Genomic DNA, 20,844 nt, shown 5'->3' with positions numbered 1-20,844 from the left:
CTTTAAGTCTTTCTGAAGGGCAAAGGGCATTTTAATACTTAAAGTTGATCAAAAGGTATTGCAATGACTTTCTAAACCCATACTTAACCAAATTAAGGAACCCAAAAAGAAAGCCTCAGACTTTCCTGTAAAATTTCACCAGAATCAAATAATCTAGACAATTACCAATCCAAACGGATGTATTTATAGATGTTTTTAAAATTGTTAGTACTAAGAGTGTGCATTTACAAGGATTCTTTATACAGTAGGACCTCAGAGTTATGAATACCTCAGGAATAGAGGTTGTTTGTAACTCTGAACAAAACCATATGGTTGTTCTTTCAAAAGTTTACATCTGAACACTGACTTAATACACCTTTGAAATTTTACTATGCAGAAGAAAAATGCTGCTTTTAACCATTTTAATTTCAATTAAACAAGCACAGAAACCATTTCCTAACCTTGTCAAATCATTTTTTTGTTAGTTTAAACTTTCCCTTTATTTTTTTAGTAGTTTACATTTAACACTGCACTGTACTGTATTTGCTTTTTTTTTATTTGTCTCTGCTGCTGCTGCTGATTGTGTACTTCTGGTTCCAAATTAGGTATGTGGTTGACTGGTCAGTTTGTAACTATGGTGTTTGTAACTCTGAGGTTCCACTGTAGGTTACATCTGATATGTAGCTTGGTGCTATCTCATATATTAGATGGCGATTTTGACTAAGTTCTCAGAATGGCAACCACCATTCCCAGCCATGCAGGAAGCAGCAATAGCAAAAATTAAGACGCACTGAGAGCTACCTAGTGTATTTGAGCTATCTGTAGAACTCTCTCTGATTTCAAAAAAAGAAAAGGAGTACTTGTGGCACCTTAGAGACTAACAAATTTATTAGAGCATAAGCTTTCGTGAGCTACAGCTCACTTCATCGGATGCAAATGCAAATGCATCCGATGAAGTGAGCTGTAGCTCACGAAAGCTTATGCTCTAATAAATTTGTTAGTTTCTAAGGTGCCACAAGTACTCCTTTTCTTTTTGCGAATACAGACTAACACGGCTGCTACTCTGAAACCTCTCTGATTTCAGTAAGGCCTCACTGATGTTATATTAATACTTAGTGCCCTGGATATTCTATAGCTACAGGATTTGCCACAGAATCTACTCCTTACCCCAGAACTGCATTCCAGCATCCAAGCTTTCATGGATCTGCCGATAGGCTTGTTAGCATATAAGGAATAGTATTAATAAAAGTATTGGGAAATTATGCTTACTGAATGTATTATAGGGAGAATGTAATTCTGTTCACCTGTGTCAAGTATCCCATAACACCTTGCATTAGCGGAAGTAAGTTTTGGCTTAAGTAAATAGGAAAACCATCAGGATCAGGACATTGAGTGTTTTGCCATAACAGCAGGACAGGAGTTACTCTCACAGGCTAATACTGGAATGTCCTAAAGGAAAAGGACAAGATATATGTATATTCTACCTTGGTATAAACCTCAAAGGTGCCTTCATGCCCTTGGTACCTGGAATGCATGTGTTATGAATGAAAAGATAAGGGATTTCATAATGAAAACAAGTGTGGTCAAGCAAGTATCAAGTCTGAAACAAGAGAGGAGAGGCATGAGCAAATCCATTTAGCTCAATAGGTAGTTCATTTTGAGACAATTTCAATGTCAACATTAGCTACTGCAAAAGGTGATCATTCTAACAAAACTACCAGATATGTTTCATATCCTCAATTCTAAACTACCTCCTAGGCCTTTTCAGGTGTCAGAATCACCAAGTGTTCCCTCTATCCATTTCACTCAAACCTCCAATTTCCCAAAACACTTCCAGAATGCAGTTAAGCACTGTCAATAAAAAATACTAACTGAAAACTGGGTAAAGTAAACTGAATTCAGTATCAAAGCAACCAAGGAATACTCTTAATATTTAATGAAATAAAAGCCTCAGTATTTTAAAATTGAAAAGAAGCTGCCCCAGAATTTCCTGCCTACTGCACTAAAGTGCCACAGAAATGGGGTTGGAGGAAGAGGTTGAAGCAAAATTTATGTCCTGCTTGCTGAGATGTACACAGGAGCTTGAAAACTGTACTTTTATGACACCTTTCATCCAGGCTCTTGATGTTAATGAAAGCTGAGCACATGTAGCTCAAGGGCAACACATGAAGGTTTAAGAAAGGATCTCTTTAAAGAGTCTCTGGATGACTTTCTGTGGGTTAAAATATAATGATATAGATAAGTGACAGGTTTCAGAGTAGCAGCCATGTTAGTCTGTATTTTCAAAAAGAAAAGGAGTACTTGTGGCACTTTAAAGATGAAATTTATTTGAGCATAAGCTTTCGTGAGCTACAGCTCATTTCATCAGATGCATCCGATGAAGTGAGCTGTAGCTCACAAAAGCTTATGCTCAAATAAATTTGTTAGTCTCTAAGGTGCCATAGATAACTGACCAAGTTTTCCTCAAAAGCATGTAGGACGCGCTATAATTTTCCATGCGACTCCAGATAAATCTATTTGTGCCTTAGTTACCAATCTAGAAAATGGATATAAATATCCATCTCACAGGTGTGAAACTGAAATTGTGTTTGTGAAGTGTTTTGGCACTGTGAAAGAAAAGGCCTACACAAATACAATTAAGTGCAGTAATTAAACCAGTTTCATGTATTTGTATGGGACCTATATCTATATGAAGTAATTCTTGCCGTTTTACAGTGAACTATCTTGTGGTTTCACATTCAGATATGTTTTAAATAGTACAAAATACAGAGCCAAATAGCATATTAATTTATATTACTGTGCTTAGGAAATTTGATAAGCATATTAGCAAACACCAAAAAACCAAACTTCTTGATATTGCTTTTCATAGTGTTTTGATCTGGGTTTTGGTTTTTCTAATCCCAAACTTGCCTCAATTTGCAGGATTTCCTTTACAGACAGTGGACAACCTCGGGGATTTAGAAGAAAAATTTAATAGATTTTCTAATCCTATTTGGGAGGTACAGTAATGCTAAAATGGGGGAGTGGGTGAGGGAGCACTCCAAAACCCAAAAGTAGAGAATAATTTGCTACCCTGAAGAGGCTCTGGATTGAAGAAATGTTTCATATAGGTCTTATCAGGTAGCTTAGAGCAACTTGTTTAAAAAAATCTAGTGAGAAGGCCTCTATATATTACAAATTGATAAGCAGGGGAAGAAAAAGGTTATTTGTAAAGGAACAGAAATGAAAGCAATACTGTAACTCATTACTCAAGTTAAATGAGCTACTAGCTTACATTTCAGATATTAGGTCATCTTTCTTATGCTAAATAGGACATATACATTCTAGAAAACATTGCCTCATGGTGGTATATGCACAAGCCTTAAGTACCTGAAGCTTTAAGGGTGTCCATCTGTCAACAAGAGCTGCTGGGATGAAAGACTTAAAATCTTTTACAAGACCTAAATTAACCACCACACAACCACCCACAGAAATTTATTAGAAACTTTTAGGCATTCTGGGATTTAGCAAGTAGGGCCTGTGTTCTTTAAACACCACTCTTAACCTTTCAAAGAAAAAATACTCCATCTCTTGCCAACCCAACCAGTAGCACATGTTGGGGAGGGAGAGATAAAGCAACAGAAAAATTCACATAAAACGACAAGACCGATAATTAAACTGAAAGAGAGAAAAGCACCATCACAGAAGAGGAAAACTGTATATTTTACTCCAACACACAAACAAGTTCACTATGCAACATCCACCAGCAAATGAACTAGAAGTTCTGCAAACGGGAAACTTCAGAGCTAGAGCCCAATCTATAAACTTTTCTGCATTCTGACATTTTAAAAGTGCTTAAAATGTTTTTACTTAATTTTATAGATGTAAAAGACAGCATTACTTTTTTGCCTTTTTAATCCCTAGAAAAGGCTAATTAAAATAAAGAGAAACTCCCTCCACACACATTTCATAATAATTACAATGGAATTTGACAAATTAAACTGGTATTCTGAATATTCACATTAACCACCGAAAAATTGAGATTATTAAGTACATTTATATATATAAAATAATGCAGGGCTTTACAACAGCAATTTTTATTCCTTGGAGAATAGCAGCAAAACTTTACTGGCAAGTCCACACTAGGAAACTTAAAAAGTTGTAGGAAAAATGCTATTTTCTTGCCTATAAGGAATTTTTTTTTTAAAAACACATTCTCTTGTTTGGAACTCACATTAAAGCTATACCCCCATCCCCTCCTACACATTATCCACTGAACAGACAAAGAAAATTCTGTAGCTGAATTCATAATAAAGAGTTGCAACACTGATTACCCTCTTCAGGGACTTTTCAGAAAATACACGAGATGAGAAAAAAATTAAAATAGATTTTTTTAAAACAAAAAGATACCAGATTTTGAGAAACACACACAAACTATTTGAGATAGTGCAAATAAGAAAGAATGAAAAGGAGGTAATATATACCCTGGCTTTTAAGGTTTCTTTTTTTCCCCCTTCTGCCTCCAGCTAAATATTAGAGGAACAACAATAAAAAAGAATAAAAGTGACTGTGCATACACAACTGTTTCAAAGGTGTACTTTCATGTATTCTCTCTCTCTGACATTAAATCACTGGCTAGTTATGTCTAAAATGCTGACACCTCCTCTGTATCTAAGATAAGGAAAGCAAAATATCTGACTATTTTAAATTGATGTTTTTCTGTATAAAAACAGACTTCAATAAGCTATCATCATTTAGTAGCATCTCTGTTCTTTCCCGATTTCCTGCATTTACTAGTACACATGCTTAACTTTACACATGTGATCAGCTCCACTGACTTTAATTTTGCAGTTCTGACTTACAAAAGTTTGAGCAAATATTCTCTCTCATTTTGATCTCAGCATGTTCGTACCCTCATCCCTGAAATGTGGGCATGAACAAACCCACAATCAGAACTCCATTGAAATCACTGGGTTTCACCTGGAATCAAGTCATGAAATTAAGAATGAAACTCACATGAAATGGCTGAACTATGAGTTATGCATCACTATTTCAAAACAATGCATTGATTCATGCTTGCCCAAATGTGTCACAAACCTTAAATGAGCCTTTTGATAAAGCTATCCTGAGTTACAATGTTTTTTTTTACATAACATAAAACTAGGTAAGCCAGAAACAGAAAGACTAAATAGAAACCTTTAAAAAGTCTCTTCCCACTAAAATAATATACTTTGCACATGCTATTCAGATTTATCTGTCCTATAAAGGTCTGTCATTATACCTTCATTTTAGTCAACCTGCTCTCTAACATTGGCACTAGCAACTACTACTTGCATTTTCACTGCCAGTAGCCAACTACCTCTCAGACTATCTACAGAATAGACTGACCCTATTTTGTAAAATAACTCCATAACAGCAGCGATCATTAGGGGAATTAAGAAAACAATGCATTTTACCTAGTGTACAACATTTAAGACTGATTACAACTAAAAACTGTCAGTTACCTAACATTCCAATTTTTGAATCTAGTGACAGTTCTCTTATTTGAAATTAATGACAGCTTTGAAGTTTGGAATGGGTAATAAGTGGCAAATATCACATTACCGAATTATTGTAAGCACTTTTCTGAAAAACAAACATTAAACACTACACAAGTTTGTTTCAATCGGACATAAAGAAAATCTACATGTAATGAGACATTTTATTTGTGTTGCTGACTTTTGATTAGGTTTACAAACTATCTATTTATGAAGCATTTAATAATTCCTAAATAAAACAGTGACACTGTTCAATATACAAGACTGTATGTAAAATAAGTATGGTAATTAAACTAGGTAACATTATCAGTCTGATAATGAAATAGAATTTGACCTATGAACTGCAGCATAAATGAATCTAAGTGTTTTATTGTGTGTTGGTTATTATACCAAGTCTCTCAACTTGGAGCACCAAGTGTCAAAGCTGAAGCAAAAACTTGCACAGCATTAAGATGTTCATCTCTCCTACAGTGCACGCAGATTACAATTCTAATCTACATTGCATTCCTAGATAACCTGCAAAAATACTGACTTTTATGGATAAAAATTTCATGTACAAAAGAATGTAGCTTGCATTATAAAAATGCTTTACAGCGTATATACAGAAATCACTTCATCCACTAATGAAATACAGGAGCCATCTAACAGCACCAGCAACACTATAGCGGGCAAGACATCTTATACTTCTCCCTGTATCACTGTGGTATCTGAATGACATGGTCACCGTACGTGAAGAACTTCTCCAGCTGAAAAAGATGAACTTTATTATTATTATTTTTTTGCAGTTCATGATTTTTAGTGTTTAGCAGAGTTATGAATTTAAGATACCAGCTAATTTACGCTCACAAAGCAATCACCCTATGTCTGACTTATAGGTCCTCATCCTCAAAGAAAACCTGCACAACGCTTTCAAAAGACGAGCCTGGGAGCTTACATTTGTAACTGTTAGACACTAAAAATCATGAACTGAACAGAGAGACTGGATTTATGGCTTATTACAACAAGCTGTAACACACTAACCCCCCCTCTTTTTGAGTGAAGAAGTGTTAAAGGGCCACTCTATCTTGAATGGTCTCTTAGAAAAGGGGTTCCCAAACTGTGGGCTGTGGCCCAAAGGCGGGCCACAACACAGTCCTGGGTGATCTGCCATCATGGGTGGAGTTTCAGGAGGTGGGAGGAAACAGGATGAGCCACAATGCCAGGCACTCTGTGCATCCAGATCAGTTTCCCCATGTGGGTTGTGTATCAGCCACCATGCCCTTCAGTCTCAGGTAGGTGTAGTTCTTGGTGCTCACAATCCACTGGGGGCCGGTGGCCACAGTAACTGTATAGGGCAGCTTGGCCCAGCCTGACCTTGTGCGCGCGCACACAGCCACAAGGCGCGAAGCTGCCATCACTGTTTCAACTAGGAACTGAGCATATGGACAGACCCTGCAGCAGCACCACCTCCTTGGACACAGCCCCTCCCCCCCCCCGCGCACAGCCTCTAGCTACCCCCTGCCTGTACCCTGAGCTACTCTCACCTGCCCATAACCCCTAGCTACCCCCTGCCTGTACCCTGAGCTGGCTGAAAGGCTGAAAATTGAAGTTAAGATCAGGTTGAGCCTCACTTATATATGCAATGGCACAGACTAGCCACCAAACATGTGGTGAGCATTTCTCTGGGTCCATATCATTTCACTGGATCCGGTGTTGTCAGCAGATGGACTAGATGACTTAACAGAGTTTCCCCAACTTTAATTTCGGTATTTCTATGGTTAGAACTAAACATTATGAAAAATACTTTGGAAGAATTTTTCCAGATGTCAGAAGAAATGTATAGAAAGATAGCATTAGACAGTCTCAAACATGTTAACTTAAGCATCTGTATAATATATTTGCATATGCAGGTACTGTAGCTAAACCTGTATTTCTGCAGATAATTAATGGCAATGCCTCATTGCTACAAGTTTTAGACAACTATTGTTTGCCTATACCTGTTCAGCTTCAAACACCTTGCTTTCTATTCAGTTAAAAATGCCAATAAAACTGGTAAAGCTAAGAATTATGCTTGATTACAGGGCGCAAAACATTAATACACACACGAGTTATGTTACTACAGTATGTTAACAGTATTAAGATATACTTCAGGTTACAGGAAATATATTCAAATTTTACAAGTAACTTGAGTGAGGACTTCAAGATTTCTGCTTTAACTCCATGGTAGCTTTCAATGGTTTGAGAGTTCACATGCTTACTATTCTGGGGAAACAGCTTTAAAGTAAAAGATATCTAAATTTTCCAATGATTAGGTAACAAACATCTGAAATTGTATTGAGCCGTTCTCCAATCATTCCCTGAGTATTATTCCCACTGAAATGGTTGAAAAAAATCAGGCTTACGTATCAAGCCAGAAGTCTAGAATGCAAAAACCTGTTAATCAGAAGTCAGATTGGGCACCCTGTCTTTTTGTTAATGACAATCATGAACATTATCTACAGGAAATACATATTTCAGAAAATGTAAGAAAGAGCTAGGCTCCAAAAGAAGATAAAGAAAACAACACCTCAAATACTTTAAAAAGTGAGTAGAATAATTGGTATGCACTCTGCACACGATTCAGCCATGGGAATAAAATTATGTTTGTTCTTGTCATGGAGAATTTTTTTTTTTTTTACAACCTATTTGGGAAGAAAGGAGGGAATGATACAGAAAGGAACATAGATATAAGAGCATAACACACTGGCTAAATCCATTTTTTATACTGAAAAACCATGCTATTTGAAATGGATTTCTGAAAGGATTAATCACAAAACTTTTGCTTGGAAGCCTGGTCCTAAAATAAGTGATTTGAAGAATAGCTTAAAACAAGCCTTATTTTATTACATTTAATTGAGATTACTCAAATATTGTTAGATGATCTACCCAACTGAACTGAAAATTAAAATCTCACTTCCTTTCATGAGGCTTCATAAATAAGGATATAATAATACAGAAGAAGAAAAAAAAACAAATCTTTGTACGTGTATCTTTGTATTAGGAAGTTTTATATATATATTTTTGCATTATAGTAATTGAGCAGATTTTCAGGGATACAAAATAATCTGTGTAACTAGAACATTTTACCAAACCAATATAACTTCTGCTCCATGATAAAAGAGTCCAGGCTTGATAGCTAGATTTTTACTCCACTCTTCCCACTGCCCCCCAAAACAGTAGTATTCACTGGTGTCATCAAGACTAATTCTCATTTTCTAGTCTCTATAAGCTTATACAGAAGATCAGAAGTTTTATAAACGTCCTTAAAGGCAAGTTTATGCAATAGGATCAGTCTCAGCTTGACTTGTCTGGCAAGCAGTAAATCTACAAGTATTTAAATATGCTACATTTATAAGCATTCTAAGAGTACACCAGTTTACTAAACCACTCCAGCTGGTTTACATATGCAACTCACTACAAAGTATAAAGGAAAAGCTTCTGAAAAACCAAACACCCACATTCCCCAAAAGTTGTATGATTTCACAGGTCAGCCTTAGTCAAGAATGAGCATGTAAATCTGCTTATCTACGTACAGAACATGTTGTGACCCTGACATTTTTTAATTTGCCATCAGTTCAGGAGAATGGGGGAAACCAACTCAGTAACTGCTGATTATACATTTATAATGAAGACAAAAAAATCTCCTGCATTTGAAGGTCAAAAACTCTTTGGCAGAGGAAGTTCAGTCCCCCCAAATCCAATTTCAACTTTGGAAATCTATCATCATTAGACAAAATACTCTAAACCACACTCCATATAATCTCCAAATATAAATGAGGTGAACCAGCTTGCTGTATGCAGAACTGCTTCCTTTAATTGTGGTTACAGCTGCTTTGTTTCATGTGGTGCTCTTCCAAAAAAAAAAAAAAAAAAAAAAAAAAAAAAAAAAAACAAAACAAAACAAAACAAAAAAAAAAAAAACCACACCACAACCCAACATATTGATTTTTGAAACTGACTCATGCTCCACATATGCAAACTTTTTCCCCCCCTCCCTTGAAAAAAAACCAGAAACATTTTAGGAATTGGAGAAAGTACAGTTGTAAGCAGAAAAACCTCCTTCAGTAAAACTAAGAGGTATTCAGACACTACCACCAAACAACGTCACCAGCTAGAAGAGAGACACAATGCACCTGAATGACAATGACCATACTTTTGTTAAAATACTAAGTAACGTGGGGTTGGAAGACAAATTCAAAACATGTTAAGAGCTAGAAAAATGCCACAGTTCATACATGCACAATTTCTTAAAGTTTAAAAGCATCCAATGAATCTGCTGAATCATATTCACTGTTTTTATAATCCCAAAGAGAAGGGAATAAAAACCAGGGCTAAATCAGTGCAAGTTCTGTCACTGACTATAATGAAACCATGATTTCACACTAGGTATTTGTTAATTTGTTATTAAAAAATGTCTAGTGAAAACACTACAGGCTCAAGCACAAAACAGTAAGTTAACTGGACTTCATCTACAGTTTCATAAGACTTGCTTCTCAAAAGTAGATAGAAAGGAAAAGAAAAACCTTTACATCTCTAAAAAAAATTATGCTTTTCTTCTATTAAAAATGGTATCAAACATCTTATTTTCCTTCATACTTAGCTTCTTTTTTATCTGGTTTTGGTTTCCATCTGATTTAACTGCCTTGCTATTAATTCTAATATGTTAGGTAGATGTTATTGGCAGATGATATCTACTGATCTAGACAAAAGTACATTGATTTGGGTGCCAAATCATCTTTGTCTCAACACTAAATCGTACCCATCTAAAAATCAATCTCTTCCAAATAATCTCTTTATTGATGAAAAATACCACTATTTCTCCCTAATTGCTAAGGAATCTGGATTTCAGACATTAAAATTGAATATGCAATGGGTTTTTTACCTACTTGAATTTTACTCCAACTTTAAAAGACATGGGAGAAAAATGAAAATGAGAGGAGGAAAATACTTCAGTCAACAATCTTTTCTAAACCTTCATGAAAAACTCTAACATGGTAGTCCCCACAAGGTTCAGATATGTTATTCAGTATTCTCCAGCTTTTGCAATAGAAATCTAAAATTTAGATCTGCATGAAACCCTTCACTTACCTCAAATTATGAGCTTTCAAAATATCAATTAATTATTCGTTGACACTCTTTGAACTTAAAGTTTACTGACTGAGGTCTTTACTTTTAACATACACTTTCAAGTAATATTCAGATCTGTAAAGCACCAAGATATCTGGAGTCAAGCCATTTACCAGAAACGATACTACTACTGATTCAGTGACACTATTCCATTATGTGTCAGTACTGAACTGAACTAATGCCTGAGCCAGAATTAATGGTTGGTGGTGCTGCCTTGCGGGTGAGACATTAATTGGGCAGGACCTCTGTTGTACAATCCAAATATTCCAGTGCACTTTTTTCAAGAGATGGGTTTTAGCCCCTGGTTTTGAAACTGAACATGAGATAATTACATTCTACTTATCTCAATTCAGGTGGACAGTTTCAGATAGATGGAGTTTAAAATCACATGTAACGTTGCTGGGTCCTGCTAAACAGCTAACAATTTCCGGACCAGTTGAGTCTACTTTTCACTGGTGACAGAAGCTATTTCTTTATGAATAATTTTTGTAGATCTTATGCAATATACTTTGAGATCCTCGAGAATGAGAAAAATCACAATCAGGATGCTACAGTATTACTATTAGCTGTGTTATTCCAATGGCATTGGTCCCAGGATATTTGAGATACAATGGACCAACTTCCGTTGGTGACAGAGACAAGCTTTTGATCTTACACAGAGCTCTTCTTCAGATCTGGGAAACTCAGAGTGTCACAGCTAAATACATGAATGAAACAGATAAGCAGTTAACACATGCCGCAAGGTGAAGGTGGGCAGTTAACACCTTTACTGTCATAGGATAAAGGAGTGTTAGTGAGTTATAGACTGTTGTAATGAGCCATAAATCCAGTATCTTTATTAAGTCAATGCTTTTTGGTGTCTAACAGAGTTATGAATTTAAGTTCTCAGGCTCATCTTTTGAAGGTGTTGTGCAGGTTTCCTTTGAGGACAAGGACTGAGAGATCAGATATAGAGCGATCATTTTGTGAAAAGTGTTCGCCCACAGGTGACATAGTGTTTCTGTTTTTTATAATTTTTCTGTGCACGTTCATTTGAGAATGTAGTAATTGTCTGGATTCACGCACATTGTTGTTGTTGGGGCATTTAGTGCATTGGATGAGGTACACTAAAAGTTGTAAAAGGCATGTGTAGGACCCCATGGATCTTGATAGCTCCAATAAAGTTGACCAAAAGAAGCTGGTCCAATTAAACCCACCTTCTCTGTATTGTTTACTGTGCAAAGCTAAAAGGCCTTAAGTTGATCACACCTGGTAGATGGAATACCAGTTAAACCTTCTACATTTACTATGCCCCCTTCCCCTCTGGCTTAATCAACAGGAAAAAACATTGAATACTGTTTCTATCGCACAATAAATTGAGCAGGTTCCCCACACACCTATCCTTCTGTATTTACAACAGATGTAATCTGTTTGTGACTGTCTTAATTAAAAAACAGAACACCCTAAATAGATTGTGATCCTTGGATTCTTCCTTTGTGGTTTTCCTCCTTCCAACATGCTGCCGTCTTTGGAGTGGGGAGGGAAAGGAAGCAATCATAATGAAATAAAATATTTTGTATATGCTAGGAAGTGCCTGAATACTTATGCTTTTATGGCACAGGTAGAATTGGCACATCCACCCCGTTTTGCAAGCAGCTTAGCTCCAGGGAGAAGTGCTTTCCCAGCAGACGACATTAAAACATACATCTGGGTGACCGGTTTGCAATATATAGTCGAAACCTGCATTGAGTGAAATCTTACTTGTCCACCTGAATCAGATCTATGGCTAGGGGGACCAGGGATCTGATTTTCAGTGGGAACACCCGTTCGAAAAGGGACCCTGGTGGTTCCGGTCAGCACTGCTGACCAGGCAATTAAGAGTCCGTTTGGTGATGCTGCAGCACTAAGGCAGGCTAGTCCCTCCCTACCTGTCCTGGCTGGCACCACAGCTCAGAAGTGGCCAGCAGGTCTGGCTTCTAGGCGGGGGGCAGGGCCACAAGGCTCTGTGTGCTGCTCCCACCCCAAGCACCGGCTCCGCACTCCCATTGGCCGGGGGTGGCGGTGCCTGCAGGTGAGAGCAGCCCATGGAACCTCCTGCCCTCCCCACCTAGGACCCGGATCTGCTGGCTACTTCCAGGGTGCACGCAGCATGATGCCAAGACGGGCTGGCAGCCTGCCTTAATCCCCTATGCTGTGCTGCTGACCGGAAGCCACCCAAGGTAAGCCCACACCCCAATCATGAGCCCCAACTCCCCTCTCGCACCCTGAACCCCTCATTTCTGGCCCCACCCTGGAGCCCGCACCCCCAGCCCCAGCTAAGTGAAAGTGAGTGAGGGTGGGGGACAGAAAGCCACCTAAGGAGGAGGAATGTAGTGAGCGGGGGCGGGTCCTCGGAGAAGAGGAGGGGCAAGGCCAGGGTGTTTGGTTTTGAGCGAATAGAAAGTTGGCAACCCTATCTGTGGCTTCAGATAAAGAAGAGAGCGTGCGCATGCGCAGCCAGGGTGCCATAAGCTTATAAGACAAAGAAATAGGAAGAAGCAGCTACCTATCATGGAACTTCCCTCAGTACCAGAAGCTACAAAAAACGCTGAAAATGATGAGTTGGCAGGAAGCAAGTCACTTACCACCATGTTAACTGCTTATTTGTATGTCCCATGGCATGAGCTAAACTGGCAGCTTCCATAATTACTTAGTTCTAGGAGTCAGAAAAAGGCATGAAAAAACAAAAACCCTGTGGTGATAATGCTAATGAAATGCTCTCAGTTCTAAGAGGTTATTAAGAAGCATAGGTAGTTGAGATGCCTGATCTGAAATAATATTAGGCTCCAGAAAACCCCCTCTTTGCTCAATAACATCAAATAAGGCACAAGATTTGCTTTAGGCATGTAAACTAACTTTCAGACTGATCAAGTATAAGTTCATTCACGTCCACAGGATGCCAAAAACACTAGAATTCTACCAGAAGAGAAGCTTGTATGTCAACAATGAAATAATGAACTGTACAAAAGTATATCAATGCTTTGTAGTTTGCTAACTCATGGTAAACATACCCATACATATTTGTCAGCATATACTGGTGAAGTTCAGATCCTAAAAGTACTATTGGTGACAGAAGAATCCGATTTTGAAGTTTTTTTAGTAAGTCAGTTAATTCTGGATTGCCTAACAAGTTCTCTATGCCACATGTAAAATATCAGAAAGAAATTCCTGATTTGCATAGATATCCCACAATATATTCAAAAATCAATCCCATTTCAGCCCCTTTTTACACCACCAACTTATACTGATGTAAATTGGGCTAAAGAACCAGTCGCTGTTAGTATAACTGATCAGTTCATACAATTAATACATTTTAGACTAGAAAATAACTTATCCCACATTCTAATTAATTCATCTTTAAAAAAATTAAGTTACATAATCAAAATCTGTTTTAGAAAGGCAATGCCTTTTTCTACAGTGTCTAATGGCAAAATCTATCATGTTCAGGTTTTGAAATGCTTGTAATTTTTTTCAAAAAGCCTGTATATCATCAGCTGATACTTTATCCAATTACCATATTTTTACAAAAAGATACACTTATTTGTGTTTTGAAAGAAATGTTTTTCCTGAGTCAGTTTTGTTGACTAACTTTTTCCCTTGTGGTTGTAACAAATGACTAATTTTAATAAGTGGAAGAGAAAGGTCCCATATCCTTCAAAGTACAAAAACATAATCCGTTTAAGTCAGTCTTCACACACTGGTTGTGTTCATTAATCAGCAGCTTCTTCTAAACCATTTCTGTTCTACTGTGGTCACAGAAGATGGTGAAACCCTACCTTGTTTTGTACAGTATCAATCTACATTTCTCCACTCTGTAAATATACCTTAAATTCAATAAATAGTTTGAGTCATTGGAGCACATTTTCTAGGTCTGTTATTCTATTCACAGACGAGGTCCACAAAATATTAAAATCTCTTAGAAATACTGTTTAGGATGTCAATTTTAATTATTCTTACAACACTTTATAAATGGTAAACAGGGACATTTAGAGGAATCTGGATTAAAGCCAATTAATATGACAAGCAGGCATATCATAAGTCATGCTATTCATGCTCTTTTAAAGAAATAGTAGCTGTCAGTGGCGTTACTTAAACAGTAAAAAGCTAAAAACTGTCACTACCACAAGTCTTTCTTTTGAGAAGTGCTTAAAAAGAAAAGACTTAAAATTAAAGTATAGGGTTTTTTTCCCTTTCTAATGTTTGAAAAGTTAGCCACTACCCCAACTGTGTAACTGCATGCTACATTAAATAGTTGCTACAAGAACAAATACCTACAGACAGGTTTAAACAAGCAAGAGTACAGGAAAAAGTTCAAGTATAACATTTAAAACTTTACAGCAAAACAGTTCCAAATAGAACCCTGAACAAACTTACCATGGATTCTGTTCTTCCAACAACAGAAAACCACATTTTGATCTCTGTGACTATAGATCCTTAAAAAACCCCAGCAACAAACAATTCTCCACTTCTCTCTCAGCCCTCAACAGCAACCAACACGACAGTCTGCTGGATTTTCCAAGACACCCATCAAGATAATTCTGAGCTGGATACTATGACACTGTATGGCATTTATCAACACTAGCTATAACCAATACAATATTCAGACTCTTGCATAATCACTTATGCAGCTCTGACTTTCATTTACTTTAGCTTTATTAAACTTTGAAAACTGCTAGAAAAACAAAAAGGGACCTCTTGTTTAAAAGACAAAAAACCTCCAAATTAAACAGGAAGTAATGTGCTGGCCCACAGATGGGTAAGAAGTCACATGCTAACCCCCCCTCCACCCTCCCCAAAGTGATATATTTTTAAAGTAAACTGCACGCACATACTGCTTCCAAATCATCTGGATTTCATAAAATGTAACCGCAATGTGGTTGAGAGTCAAGCAGCTTTTAACATCACAACATCTTTCAGGGTTAGAGCAACCAAATTCTGCACACAACCGCAAAAATCAGAACTGCCACTGATGCCCAACCACTCCCATCTCCCTAAAACTCAATGCCCCTGTGATGCTATTCAAGGCACAATTACAAAAGGCTTTAGTACAGAAAAATATGCAACATTACAATAGTGGTGGAGCAGCATTTGGACTTTCTGGATAACACTGGACAACCTGTATAATTTAATCTTTTTAAACAGAATACAACTATTCATAGCTTTAAAAGATGTTGCAAGGTATTTTTTCTAACTCTTAAAATCATTTTAATAACCTCTTATAAGCTCAAGAAACAGGTGTTTCATTACTAACATTTGTTTTCATTCATTGCACATGCACACTTTTTTGTTACATGGGTTCTCAAAAGCTGTGTTGACAAACATACCACTCATTTATAATGTAAAATTACATAAATTGAAGAGTGGGGCCAATTTTGAATCACATTTATAACTTTGTGTCAGAATAAGGTACCACTTAAAACATTAAAATTGAAATTAAAAAATAAGCTGTTGATATTGTAGATTCAGATTAAGTGGAAAGAGGAACAAATATACTGCTTCTCAGTGATTGTATAAATGTTTTCATTCTTATATTCCTTGTTTCACCCCTACTTAACATTTGGGTTTGCAATCCCTTGTATTACAAACTGAACTCCACCGTAAGGACAAGCAGGTCCAGCAAATTTCAGTGCAAATTCTGTTACTTTTTCTTAGAACATTAGGTTTGACCTGAACAGACTATCTTTTGAGATGGTGGAGAATTCTTTCTGTAGGAAGAAGTGACAATGGACTGTGCCATTAAAGTCTTTGTGTTCTTATTTGGTAAAAGTTTTGCAAGTTTTCCATTATGAGTCCTTAACTTCCATGGATTTTAATTCTTTGAAACATGAAGTTTTGAATATATGGTACGAGCCCAGAAGAGAATTTTAACATTTTCAAAGTATGACCTACTTCATACATTATTTAAATTTTTCACTCTGATTTGAGGGAATAAAAGTAGTTAACATTTTGGGGACAGGGGAAGAAATGCAGAGTGAAAAGGATTTCATTTTCTTCACCAATCGGAGAATCTTCCCACTTCCTTCTCTTCTCCAAAAATGCCTGTGACCTTGCATTACAGTCATCTTCTGACTGGCAAATGTTGACCAGACAGGAGTCCCTTCAGAGCTCATCAGTTTCACTCAATAAGTCAGAGAGATCAGTGTTGAGATGGCACAGCACTCCATTCCTCCTTTATGAATCATAGAAGATTAGGGTTGGAAGAGACCTCAGGATGTCATCTAGTCCAACACCCTGCTCAAAGCAGGACCAACCCCAACTAAATCATCCCAGCCAGGGCTTTGTCAAGCCGGGCCTTAAAAACCTCTAAGGATGGAGATTCCACCACCTCCCTAGGTAACCCATTCCAGGGCTTCACCACCCTCGAAGTGAAATAGTTTTTCCTATTATCCAACCTACACCTCCCCCACTGCAATTTGAGACCACTGCTCCTTGTTCTGTCATCTGCCACCACTGAGAACAGCCTAGCTCCATCCTCTTTGGAATCCCCCTTCAGGTAACTGAAGGTTGCTATCAAATCCCCCCTCAATCTTCACATCTGCAAACTTCTTCTCATAAAGAAGCATGGGTCGGATGAATGGACTATAAGGTGGACAGAAAGCTGGCTAGATCATCGGGCTCAGCGTGTAGTGATCAATGGCTCCATGTCTAGTTGGCAGCCGGTATCAAGCGGAATGCCCCGGGGTGGGTCCTGAGGGACGGTTTTGTTCCACATCTTCATTAATAATCTGGATGATGGGATAGATTGCACCCTCAGCAAGTTTGCAGATTACACTAAACTGGGGGGAGAGGTAGATAACGCTGGAGGGTAGGGATAAGGTCCAGAGTGACCTAGACAAATTGGAGGATTGGGCCAAAAGAAATCTGTTGAGGTTCAATGAGAAGCTGGATACAAGTCAACAGTGCCCCCTTGTTGCCAAGAAGGCTAACAGCATTTTGGGCTGTATAAGTAGGAGCATTGCTAGCAGATGAAGGGACATGATCATTCCCCTCTATTCGGCATTGGTGAGGCCTCATCTGGAGTACTGTGTCCAGTTTTGGGCCCCACACTACAAGAAGGATGTGGAAAAATTGGAAAGAGTCCAACGGAGGGCAACAAAAATGTTTAGGGGGCTGGAGCACATGATTTATGAGGAGAGGCTGAGGGAACTGGGATTATTTAGTCTGCAGAAGAGAAGAATGAGGGGGGATTTGATAGCTGCTTTCAACTACCTGAAAGGGGGTTCCAAAGAGGATGGAGCTAGACTGTTCTCAGTGGTAGCTGATGACAGAACAAGGAGTAATGGTCTCAAGTTACAGTGGGGGAGATTTAGGTTGGATATTAGGAAAATCTTTTTCACTAGAGGGTGGTGAATCACTGGAATGGGTTACCTAGGGAGGTGGTGGAATCTCCTTCCTTAGAGGTTTTTAAGGGCAGGCTTGACAAAGTCCTAGCTGGGATGATTTAGTTGGGGATTGGTCCTGCTTTGAGCAGGGGGCTGGACTAGATAATGTCCTGAGGTCCTTTCCAACCCTGATATTCTCCGATTCTAAATAGTGTGCCCCAGCCCCCTAATAATTTTTGTTGCCCTCCGCTGGACTCTTTCCAATTTATCTACATCGTTTCTGTAGTGGGGGGCCCAAAACTGGACACAATATTCCTGATGTGGCCTCTCCACTGCTGAATAAAGGGGAATAATCATTTCCCTCAATCTGCTGGCAATGCTCCTACTAATGCAGCCCAACATGCCGTTAGCCTTCTTGGCACACTGTTGACTCTCATCCAGCTTCTCGTCCACTGTAATCCCAGGTCCTTTTCTGCAGAACTGCCGCTTAGCCAGTCGATCCCCAGACTGTAGCAGAGCATGGGATTCTTCCGTCTTAAGTGCAGAACTCTGCACTTACCTCGTTGAACCTCAACAGATTTCTTTTGGCCCAATCCTCCAATTTGTCTAGGTCACTCTGGACCTTATCCCTACCCTCCAGCGTTATCTACCTCTCCCCCCAGTTTAGTGTAATCTGCAAACTTGCTGAGGGTGCAATCTATCCCATCATCCAGATCATTAATGAAGATGTGGAACAAAACCGACCCTCAGGACCCACCCCGGGGAACTCCACTTCATACCGGCTGCCAACTAGACATCAAGTCATTGATCACTACCCATTGAGCCCGACAATCTAGCCAGCTTTCTATCCACCTTAGAGTCCATTCGTCCAATCCATACTTCTTTAACTGGCTGGCAAGAATACCGTGGGAAACTATATCAAAAACTTTGCTAAAGTCAAGGAATATCACACCTACTGCTTTCCCCATATCCACAGAGCCAGTTATCTCATCATAGAAGGCAATCAGGTTGGTCAGGCATGACTTGCCCTTGGTGAATCCATGTTGACTGTTCCTGATCACCTTCCTCTCCTTCAACTGCTTCAAAATCGATTCCTTGAGGACCTGCTCCATGATTTTTCCAGTGACTACGGTGAGGCTGATCTGTCTGTAGTTCCCCGGATTCTCCTCCTTCCCTTTTTAAAAAAGATAGGCACTATATTTGCCTTTTTCCAATCGTCCAGGTTGATTGGAAATGAAATGAGTACAGTTCTTTTGTCTCTGAAGTCAGAGACAGATCTGTATTCATAATTTAAACTATAGCACTGGAAGTCTAAAAGTATCTCCAGCCGAGTAAATTGATACTTGCGTTATTTGTAACAGTGCCATCTACTGAGCAACCATTGTAATTTTCAGGTTTTATTGCCTTTTTTGAAGCACTCCTATCATCTAAGGGCCCTAGAATTCCACCTCCAGCACAGAGACAGGTCTTCATTTCTTACAATAAAATATAATTTTACATTATTTGAAAGTCAATGCTTTTCCGATTTTGAAGAGAAATATTGCAAAAACAATTTGCAAAATGTTAACAATGGTGTGCAAGTGCAACCGACAAATTAATTCCACTCTGACACATGCGGTCTAAGTCTTTTTGGATACTCCATACATTTAAGAACTTCATTTCACAGCATAACGATTTTTTAGACCTGGCAAATTTCAACAAATATAATCTCTCTCTCCCTCCTCGTTTTCTGCAGGGGAAAAAACAACGAACAAAAACAAAACAACTGCATTCTCCCCTCATTCCAAAATTTCAATTTCTGTGTCAATGCAAAATATATGACTGAAATCCACTGGAAAAAAACCAAGAGTCAATAGATAAGGGAAGTAACAAAAAATGAGAAAGTATATTCACTGTTACAGCTTCTCAAATACCATTTACCTAATTTGAATTGCTCTTTTCTACACAACCTTGGAAATTGCACTGCCTGTACACTTTTTTGCACCTTTTATTACTTTTATGATAATACAGGAAAACTGAAAAAAAGCTCTCTCTAATGAGCAATTCTCTGTTCTAAGCAACCATTTGAAAAATATCTCCATTCTATTTCTAGGACCATTTGATTCAGCTTTCAACGAAAGACCATCTCTTTTATGCAGCCAATATTCTACTGGTTTCTTAAGAAGTCACATAACATAGGTTTCACTATTCACTTTGCTATTTCAAATACGCATTAGCTGGGCAAAAAAGATTTTCTACATAGCCATAGATTAACATCAGGATAAAGAGACAGAACATCTGCTTCTTACTAATTTTCACACAGGTGAGAATAATTTTTTTAACCTCAACTTTTTAAAACTTATTTCGACACCACCCAGTAGCCCAGTTGTGTACTGCTGCTACAAGTTAGGAGCATGCTGCCAGTGAAAACTGTGTGTCCAACAGGGAAGCCAGTTCAGGGAAACAGCAATTTTCCCCATCTCATATCCCTGCTCCTCCTTACATGAGAAAGTTTTTTCATGCTAAATTAGGACTTTCATCAATTTAATAAACCAGTTCTACTTCACATTTCCAATTCCATTACTCCTTATCATAAAGAGTTTGCTACTTTTTTTTTAGCAGTGAATCAGTTTTCATTATCTTTCCATATTCAGATCAAAACCTAAATATTTTCCAAATACAAAGGGTTGATAGCACTAATATTTAACTTTAAAAAATACAAGTATGAATGTAATATATTAACAATTAGTGTGATATGGTCAATATTAAGAGTGCCAAATTACAAAATTAAATCCAAAAATTCATTATAGGACACAATTTCAATATTAAAATTTTCTCTTACTTTGTTCAGATTCTGTGCATTTTGTAGACCAGCATTTCATAGC

At 37.9% G+C, this 20,844-nt stretch overlaps 1 protein-coding gene across 28 annotated transcripts in view; it reads right to left on the bottom strand.

The window, feature by feature from the left end:
- AFDN (afadin, adherens junction formation factor) overlaps positions 1 to 20,844 on the bottom strand; it is a 213,111-nt gene that overhangs the window by 33,665 nt on the left and 158,602 nt on the right. The window lies entirely within an intron of this gene.

The sequence above is a fragment of the Dermochelys coriacea genome, chromosome 3 (assembly GCF_009764565.3).
Source record: "Dermochelys coriacea isolate rDerCor1 chromosome 3, rDerCor1.pri.v4, whole genome shotgun sequence".
Taxonomy (NCBI): Eukaryota; Metazoa; Chordata; order Testudines; family Dermochelyidae; genus Dermochelys; species Dermochelys coriacea.
Note: the sequence above shows the minus strand (reverse complement) of the source record. Positions and strands in the feature narration are given on the sequence as shown.